Consider the following 10,639-nt stretch of genomic DNA (forward strand, 5'->3'; position numbering starts at 1 on the left):
TAACGTCAATAATTGGATCAATGAATGAAAAGTCATCCACCTTTCCACCTTTAAAAACGATGCTGCACTGGTATACACGTTGACTTTTTACCATGAAAAACATGAACGCTGATCTGTTTGTTTGTTTGTTTGTTGTAGCATGATGATGATGATGATAATTATTATTATTATTGTTATCATTATTATTGTTATTATTATTGTTATTGTTATTATTATTATTATTATTATTATTATTATTATTATCATTATTTTCATTATTATCATCATCATCATTATCATCAATAAAATAATACTAATATAAAAATGTTTCTTTATCCAGTGTAGCCCCTTAACCATGGGTAAAAACGTCTTGCCGAAGGACGTTTAGGCACTTGACGGGATTCGATCTCGGGATTTCCGATTGAAATTTAATTAAAGAGTCTTGTATAACTGTATAATATTTACGTGCCACAGAGTACCTCAGATATTTCGACGTAATAAAGGAATTGACAGAAAACAAGGTTTCAAATTCAGTGTATAAAAATTCCCAACCTCCTCGATTTAATAATCATTTGGCATTATTCAGTAAAGGAGAAATCACTCTGTGCTCAGTCAGCGATCATTCACCCGTTTCTCGAACAGTCGATTTCAAGTTGAAAAGTGTGTCAACGACGATCTAAAGTCAATTTTAAAATGGCTCAAACGTAATGGATTATCACTTAATGAGGAAAAGTGTGCTTCGATGATAATCGCGCCAATACGGAAAAGATATCAACTTTGGCTATGTTCATACTTCCCCTTTCGGGTAATCGGCGTTTTGATACGCGTTTAGTTCAAAACACGGTTGCGTCCTTACATCCAAATCAAGTTTAATGATTCTCCTGTGAATCAAACTGAAGCATTCAAGTATTTAAGTGTGACCCTGAATGAAACGCTATCATAAGCGTATGTCCGAGGTAAATTATCCTCCGCTATTTACTGTCTGAAAAGAATAAGACCATTTATTTCACAAGATACTGCCTTGTTGTTTAATGAAGCCGCACCCAGATTACTGCTACACTAATTGGATAAACGCAGGAAAGACTTTGTTAACAAAAATAAGTGTATAACAGAAAAGAGCCCTTTGTGCTGTTATACTGGTAGACAACCGTTTCAGCAGTAAATCCCTTTACGACCTCACCGGAGTTGACCCAGTTGAAATCCGCTGGAACCCTGCATAATATATGTTACCACCATTTCTATGTGATAAAATAACAGTGAAACAGAATGCACACTATCTAAAGAATTCGCACAATATCCTCAAACTAAAATAACGTATAGAACACATTTTTTGAAACACGGATGTATGTATACTGGCATATGGATATTCAATGATCTCCCCGAAAATATTACAATATTAGACAAACTGTATTTCTTTAGAAATGCTCTTGATTCAGTCGTAAATTTTCATCCATGAAGTCAGAGTTCACATTGAAGTGTTTGTTTAACCAAAAAATGATAAACACCTCAGATGATTGTTGTTATTTTTGTTGTAATGATTGTGATGATGATGAGTACGTTTATTCGTTGTTTTGTTATGTTGAGTTTTGTTCATTTGTTGATATTTGTGTAATCTCTATGTTTAAATTGATTTTGTTTCGTTCTATAGATATCTTTGATTTGTTCTGTTTATGAAAATACTTTGTTCACGGCCTCTTTGAGAAACAGCCTCTTGGCTGATTGAGGGATTTTAACACCGTACTTGGGAACAAACATCAAGCAAGTCGGAATGGAAATTCCCCCTCATGGGGAATACCCGTCAAAGTGCATGTTTAATAACAATTTTGATATAGGTACCAGGTCTTAGATTGTGTCAGGAATTTGGAGTGACCATGCTTTATATTTGATTCGGAAGTTGTTTGGGTATCTGAGCGACGTTTCGTCAAAACAGACGCAGCCAATTATTGTTATGTATACTCAAGGGATGTTACACATCGCTGAAAAGGAAGTGTCCATTATACGTGGAATTCGCAAAAACAACAACAACAACAACGACGACGACGACGACGACGACGACGACGACAACAACAAACCCTTCAATCAAAAACATGTCGCCAAAACAATTTTAATGTCCTAAACTGAGGTGTGATAATATAGACTGGGAGCGTGTGGCGCGGTTAATATCATGCACTGCTCTCTGTGCATTCAACAAGTTCAATCAAAGCAAAAATTGTCCATTATTTTTCCCAAGTCACTTAAAGGCAAGGTCATAACCTTTGTTGTATTGCAATGGTTTGTCAGAAAAGCTAAATCATTTATAACATCAACTACGATTCCCACAACAATATACTTGAAGGCGCCATAAGAAAAACAAAACAAATGGAAAGCTGCCCTTTGTGTTTATGCAGCTCTGCACGAACCACTGCTTAAGCCTTTGGGGTTCGACATGATGATTTATCCTTATAAACTCTATCATAATTGTATTGTTTTTCAATCAACGCATACTATAATGTTCAAATATAATTTCTGTCCATTCCCTCCCTCCCATTCCCGCTGCCCCTCTCTTTCTCTCTCTGTTCAAGAAAAAAATCACACTGTCACAAAAACGTATATAAAATACTATATATAATATCAAAATAAACCATCTAAATCAAATTGACATAATCATAGTGCATGAATGCTTAAATGAACGCCTCAGATTAGAAGGTGGACTTTGTATTGTTTTTTACTTTGTGTATTAGTTGTGATGGAAAAATACTAGTAAAATATTTTACGATGAATGAACAACATGTTTGTCAGATCTGTGCAAGATATTACTAACGGTCGTTCCCCTTGATAATAAATAGGTCAAATACGAAGCCTAATTTCGGCAAACTTCAACTTTCGGCAAAGTTCAATGTCCACCGTATCTATCATTTTGTAATCCTTTAGTCTTCTCGAAGTTTCAAAGCGAACACCCACTCCATGATTGTCTGATTTCAAATAAACATAACCATTGATAACTATAGAAGAAAAAAAGGAAGTTTCATCACCCAGTCCGAGAAAAAACAAAATCTCGAGATTTCAAGTTTAGCTATTAATTCAAGAAAAGTATCCCACTGACATCATTCATTCTTAATAAGTGAATAAATAAATGATTTGAATCTATAAGTGGTATCCTCACCTCATTTATTGTGCTTCCTTCTTTTTGTACGATTTGGATAAAACTTCTCTATTTACTTTGACTGTAATACTCTTGTATATTGTTTCATTATTGTTATTCAAATTATTATCATTATACTCTATCATATATATTGATAACTTGAATCGGGTATGTTAAAGGGATCGGGTACAGTATTGGTGGGGATGAGAATCGGGTTTTTAACTTTTTGCGAGATACCAAGAAAACACTTATGATATAGTACAGAGCATCCCATTTTAAGAGGAATTCAAAGTTTATTTGATGAAAATCGGGTTTGGAATGACTGAAACATCCAAAAACAAAGTAAAACAAAGCGATCATAATAAAGTGTGGGTCCCACACTTTATTAGAATCGCTCTTTTTTGGATATCTCAGCCATTTCGAAACCAATTTTCATCAAATAAACATTGAATTCCTCATAGAATTACATGCTCTTTCATATTTCATAAGAGGTTTTTCATTATTTCACAAAAAAAATGTTAGAAACCCGAAATTAGGTCTCAACCAAAACTGTGTGATCCCTTTAATGTTTACTGGTGGTATGATTGAGATTAGTGGGTTTGTATGAACTGCCGGGAAATTTGATCTGGAGACTTTTATCTCGGGACTCAATATTCTTCCAAAATCACAAGTCTTGATAATATTATGACCGACGGGAGAGGGAACATGCATAATGTTCAATTCGAAGGTGTATGAAATGTTTATTGTGGGATCACAGAGGTCCCGACAGTGGCTGGGGAGCTTACCCCCCCCCCCCCCCCCCTCCCCCCCGGCTGTCTAGTGAGAATGTGTTGTGCATAGAAAAACGCCATCATGTGCAGTGTAGACACACAGTATGTTTCTAGCACTCTGTCTCAGGCTCAGCCAAACGGCAAACAAATTATGATGATGATGATGATGATGATAATAATAATAACAATGATAATAGTAATAATCATCATGATAATGATAATATTATTATTAATAATAATAATAATAATAATAATAATAATAATGAAAATAATAATGATAATGATGATGATAATAAAATGTGAAGTCTTTTTTAGTTTGTTCTTTATATGTTGTGTTTTGCTTTTCTTTTTCTTTTTCTTTTTTTGCTTGTCAGAAAATTTGGGGAGAGAAATGACAGCAAAAAAAATGTAAAGACTTTTTTCTTTCTCTCTCTCTATCTATCTCCTTTTGCTTGTCATGACCCACTGTCATTGGGTCAACTCCCCCCTCCCCCTCCCCCCATTGGCAAAAAGCTAGACCCACCCCTGTCCTAGACCAGAAGAACAAAGTCAAGGGATTGAAACCTGTAACTTTTCCACGCTGTTTCCTAAAGTGACATTTCCACACCTTCTACAAATTTATGATTGTATCACTCAGTTTTTTCATTGTGTAGAATACGAAAAAATTCTGCTCTTGGGTATATTTTGCCATTTGTTTAATACACTTAGATTTTCTCTCATTTGAGAAAAAAAAACAAGCAAATGAAGTGCTCCACTATCATGTGATCATCACATGTTTATTTAATCACTGATTTGTAAATGTATTTGACTTATCCATATAATAATAATAATAATAATGATAATGATAATGATAATAATAATGATAATAATAATGATAATAATAGAAATGATGATGATGATAATAATAATAATAATAATAATAATAATAATGATGATGATGATAATAATAATAATAATAACCGATGCAGCAAATCCACTCTGTGGAGTGTTCTTTGATGGATGCAAAAGAGAGGTTATAAGAAGTACAGAAAGTATATATATATATATATATATATATATATATATATATATAACGAAGAATAAACCGGTAATGCAATATTTCGCCAATATAGAGTTTATTGAGGAACTCAAATTTTCGGTGGCTTCCATCCACCTTCTTCAGGAGTCTCGACGCGGAATGTCAATGTCAAAACATAAATATATATATACATATATATATATACATATGTTATGATACAAAATATTTCAACACGTGTGCCCCCTTTACTACTGCTTATTTCTGTGTATTTTTGTTAATACGCATGCGCAGTTGTTTGTAGTTGTCATAGAAGAAATCATAACAAAAGAACGCTTTCATCCACTGAGCTGATCCGAGTCCAACGTTACCGGACACCACGCACTCTCGCTTGTTTTGTGGATAATTAATCCACGTTTAACACCAGTTAATATCGGTGGCTGAGGCATACTCTCTCCATCACGGAGTTTGTCAGGACTTTGTTGTCTGCCTCCTGTTTTAACGCTTGGATCACGATGGAGATGGTTTAGCTCTCTACCTTGAACACAGTGTTGCGTTGTTTTAGGTTTACATTTTAATTTCATTCTTTGTATTCTTGTATTCCAAAATATATTGTTTTGTAATTGTTATTCAGATCTAAAAATATAAATAAATAAATAAATTTACTATTCAATTTAAAAGAATTGCTAATAATGCGTCGTTCTTTCTCCCCCAGTCTTCTTATATGAACAACAGAGTTAGAAAATTGCTCTCCCACTTTGATATTTATATTTCTTTTGTATTTACTTAAATACCGAGTGGACGCCTATTTGTCCCGTCGGTGACATATATATATATATATATATATATATATATATATATATATATATATATATACGTGTATATACAAATAAATGAAATGAAATATATAAATATATTCATATAACCTCAGTCTTTTGGTTTATATGTCTACAGACAGCACTTCTCCAATGTGTGATGAAATGACATAAATAAAGCCTGGGAATAAAGTCTGTTTATCACTTAGGACCCAAGCCCTTTATCATAAGAATTTTGACATTTGATTAGGTAATGACCCCCCCCCCCCCCACACACACACACACACACAAGGTTGGTCAATGGAGTCAGTTGATGCCCAAGTTTGGTGCAGTGCTGTAAGATGTTGTAGCATTTAATAAGGATGATGATAATGAGTAGCAACAGCAGAAGTATTTGTAGTAGTAGTAGTAGTGGTAGTGGTAGTAGCAGCAGCAGCAGTGGTAGAAGAAGAAACTTTAGTGCTACAACTCCAGTACTACTGCATGTACTTCCACTGATAATGACAATGTTAATAATGATATATAACATTTATCATGATAATAAAAACGAGAACAAGCAGAAGAGTAAAATTGTAAATCTATCATCTGATCAAACCCTGGGAGTGTTTCACAAAGAATTTAAGTCAATCTTAAAAGCTAAGATCAACCAAAAATTATGGTATGACACTAGTTTCCCTGTTCAGTTTTAACAGCCTTTGAGAGTCTACTTCAAATTGTTATCAAAATTATCAGAAATATTCTTTTGTCACTTATGTTGGTATTTTGTATATCAGTGGCTGCATGAAAAATTTCCAAAATATTAAGAACCTAGAATACTACTGAAGACACACACAGCATACCATAATATTTTGATCCTTTTGAGATCGACCTAAATTCTTTATTAAAAAACGATCCTGGTTATTAGAATTAAAATCTTATCACATCAAGATTATGGGATTTTTGGTGATCTGTTTGTTTGTTTGTTTGTTTGTTTGTGTTTCGTGAATTTATGATGAACACTAAATAGTGGATGACCAGAAACCTACAATATAACTGCACTTGGCTATACGATCCAATATTTTTCTACTGTAATTCTTATTTTGAAAGTTGCTCAATTAGCATTAGCATTTGGAATAGCATGAGCAGAGGTGTTAACCAAATCCGTACATGTATACGTATACATCAACATATGACAAACTTTGTTCACAGCTATCTAATGTTACCCTCCCAATGCCAATGTATGGTAGGCATACTTAATGATGTCAAGCACTTGACAAAAGCCTTTTTGGCAAAGTGAAAGCAGTGTTTGATTTACAGAGTACATACCTGCCAAAAGACTTTTGACATATGTACTATAACTCATAGTATGGCAAGTAGTCAATAAATGATCGTTATGTTGTCAGTAAGTACTAGGTATGCGTAATAAAAAATTACACATAAGAAACCGTTCAAAATGAAGAAGTTGTCATCTTTATTGATAAACTAATGGCATATCAGTGCACTCCCGTTATAACAAACGCTGTTAAAACATAATTCTCGTTACAACAGAGTAAAATTCAAGTCCCAAAATTATCTATCTTGGTGTTCTTTACCAATCGGATGTAACAAAAGAAAACTTCTGGTCTTGAAGACACACGGGTCACCTGTAATAAAAATCTATTCAAACTGAAAGATACATGTACTGCTATTTGGTACTTGACTGTCATTTCCTTTCTTGCTTTAAACTGTTCATAGCAAATAATGAAACTGCTTAAGAATTAAGTTCAGCACCTAAGAAAAGAGTAATCGTCAATGTCAGTCAATTTGTAGTGCTCTCTCCCCCCCACCACTACTCAGAAAGTCATATTATGCAGAAGAGTCCCATGCTGTTTACCACAACAAGCACGATACACTGTACCGGTACGTAACTAACCTTTGACCACTGCACCTTAGAACAAGTGTCTGGCCGTGTGTTTGGTTTATGCTATTTGACAGGTAAACACTACAAAAATAACTCTGTGTGGCTGTGTTATTACTTCCACATTTCTCTAAAAACAAAACAAATACAAAAAAAAAAATTAATTTGCTGTTGGTACTATCACGTCACTGTTTACATGTCACATTGCTACTCAATATTAACATTTATCTTTTGCACGAGTGCAAAGCATGGAACTCGAAACATCTGGATGTTTTTCCCTATGTAGTATCAACATTTGCAGGTTGTCAACTGGCAAAATTTCACACACTCCTTCAACTTGTTACAGACATATGTGTAAGGGTAATAATATTTACCCTGCTTTCTGAAAGAAGCAAGTCAAGTGCTCTTTCATTATGCTAGAAAAATGAAAATGTGTTACATTTTCCTAATGTTTGCCTATAGCAATGTCCGGCAGTGACATTATAAACTGTCAGTCTTCTCATCCAGTGATGCTGGCACTGATACTACAGTTGAACCTCTCGTATCCGGACAAGTCGGGACCGGGGCTCATCCGGATAAGGGATTTGGCCGGATACGGGAGACTCAATGCTTTATACATGATGTACATATACATACACATGTACTGATGTAGCCCATTGTAGTACCACATGTATTAATGTGTATACTGTAACCTTTTCATTGTTACATTTGGGGATGTTTGGGGATGTTAAAATGTCTGAAGGTAAGCAATTTGGAAGGAAATTTGATGTAATGTATGTTAACATGTTGGAAGTAATATGTTATTCATGTGTGTTTGTGTAGGAGTTCTCAAGGAGTTGGGAATCCCCCTTTCCTCCCGTAATTATTTAAAAAAAAAATCACGGCGAGATTGCGTCCGTATAATAGAGAGATCCGGATAAAGGGAGGCCGGATAAGAGAGGTTCAACTGTATTAAAGGCATGGTACAGTCTCAGTTGAGATGGAGCTTCAGGTTAAATTCCCAACATTTTTTATGATGATTTTTTTTTTTAGATGATGAGAATCTTCTTATGAAATAATATGAGAGAGTGTATAATATCAAGAGGAATTCAAAGTTTATTCAATGAAAATTGGTTTTGATATGGCTGAGACATCCTGATAAAATGTGGGATCTCTTTGTTACCTCTGCCAAGGGAGGAGGTTATGTTTTCGTTACCATTGGTTTGTTTGTTAGTTAGTTAGTTAGTTAGTTTGTCCGTGCGCAAAATAACTCAAAAAGTGGTAAACGGATTTGGATGAAACTTGCAGGAAAGGTTTAGAATGATACAAGTAACAGATGATTAAATTTTGGTAGTGATTCGAGAATTTGGGGGGAATTTATGAAGGATTTTTTATATTTTGGCAGGTAGGGTCAATGAACTTGGGAGTTCAGGCTGCGCGTATTTGAGGTTTGCATGCATGCACTAAAGTGCGTGCTCTAGTTTCTGCTAGGGCGAGGCGCGCCGTGCAGCTGAGGATTTATGACGTAACAAAGGCTTCTATAATGGAAAATTGGGCGACTTTCAGCACACAATGCTATAAGTACGTATGGGTGGAAATCACTGATATCTCTATGGAAGAACAAGATCAGTGGTGGAAATGAGCTGCATGCTTGGCGGAGGTCTGCACTCTCAGAGTGCTTTTCTAGTTCTACTCTGTTTTTGGATGCCTCAGCCATTTCAAAACAAATATTCATGAAATAAACTTTTAATTCCTCTTAGAATTGAATGGCCTAAACTACTTCATAAAGTGGTTTCTAAGTATCTTGCAAAAAGTTAAAAGCTGAATCCTCATCTCAACCAATACTATACCATCACTTTAATATCCATAACTTTTGAACAGATTGTTCATTGTGTACACTCAAAGTATCATTACTGCCATGAGTGATGGCATAGCGCCCTCTGTGGGCTAACTGTGGGATATACTCCAGATTAAACATCAAGAGGGCTTGGAAAACCCGAAGTCATGACTTAAAAGTCTCCACATGTCTGATTGTGTAGCTGTCCTGCAGACTTGGATAATAATCTCAGATACACCAAAACATGGCCAAAACAACATAATAAATCATTTTATAAGTGTTGCAGCTGCTTTCACAGATTGCCTGAGAGAAGTTCAACTACACTTGACATATCATCACAACAGTGATTTCCAGTGATACTCAAAGACTACTTTCAGATACAAAGGCCTAGCATCACACATTCAGCAGGAAATTAGGAGCATAATTAAAAGTGATTATATCTCCTTGATTCAGAACTATTGAATCTAATTGCCATGTCTTCAGGAAAAAGTCCTAAACAACACTGACATTCAACTTGCAATTTTACACCTGTGACTATTATTCTTGTGAAAACAGGAAATTTTAGAACTACGGTGCATTCCCATTATTTCAAACATGGTAATAACATTATTGTTACAACAAAGTAAAAGTTCAGGTCCCCAAATCAGCATCTATATATCTTTATATGCTTTAGTATTTGACTATTATGCAATTTCAATACAATGAAAGAAAACTGCTGGTCACGAGGACTTTGTTATATTGGGGGTGGCCTATATATTATTCCACCGTTCCATTTGTTCGGCTTCGCTCTATTTCAAGTCAAAAGACAGGTTTAGCATGGGGTAGAGTGTCACAAGAAAATCAAGCAGCAGTGTACATCACATAACTGATTTCATTAACATTGAATGAAACACAATGCTCACATTAATATTGTCTTCTAAATAGCTGTTATCTTTTTATTTTAAGAGAAGGAATATCCATGGCATTTGTCTCTCAAGATATCTTTGCTTGTCCGTAGTCCCAAATCCATTTAAAGGAGTCCATAGATGGAGTTGCTCTTGAACATTGTCGAAATCTTTGATTAGATTTCTTGAAAGTTTTGCAACACCACTGCTACCATCATTCTGCCATTCCAAAGATTCAAAAACTTTGCAGTCAGCTCCTGTTTATTGCAGATACTACAGGATCATGGATGAAAAGGAGTCTACACCATTCCTCACAGGGAGTGGGGCAAGAGTACGGTATTAAAAGTGGTCAGTAATTCCCGC

This window comes from Diadema antillarum, unplaced genomic scaffold, assembly GCF_040938485.1.
Source record: "Diadema antillarum isolate AM-2024a unplaced genomic scaffold, OU_Dant_1.0 scf00000143, whole genome shotgun sequence".
NCBI lineage: Eukaryota > Metazoa > Echinodermata > Echinoidea > Diadematoida > Diadematidae > Diadema > Diadema antillarum.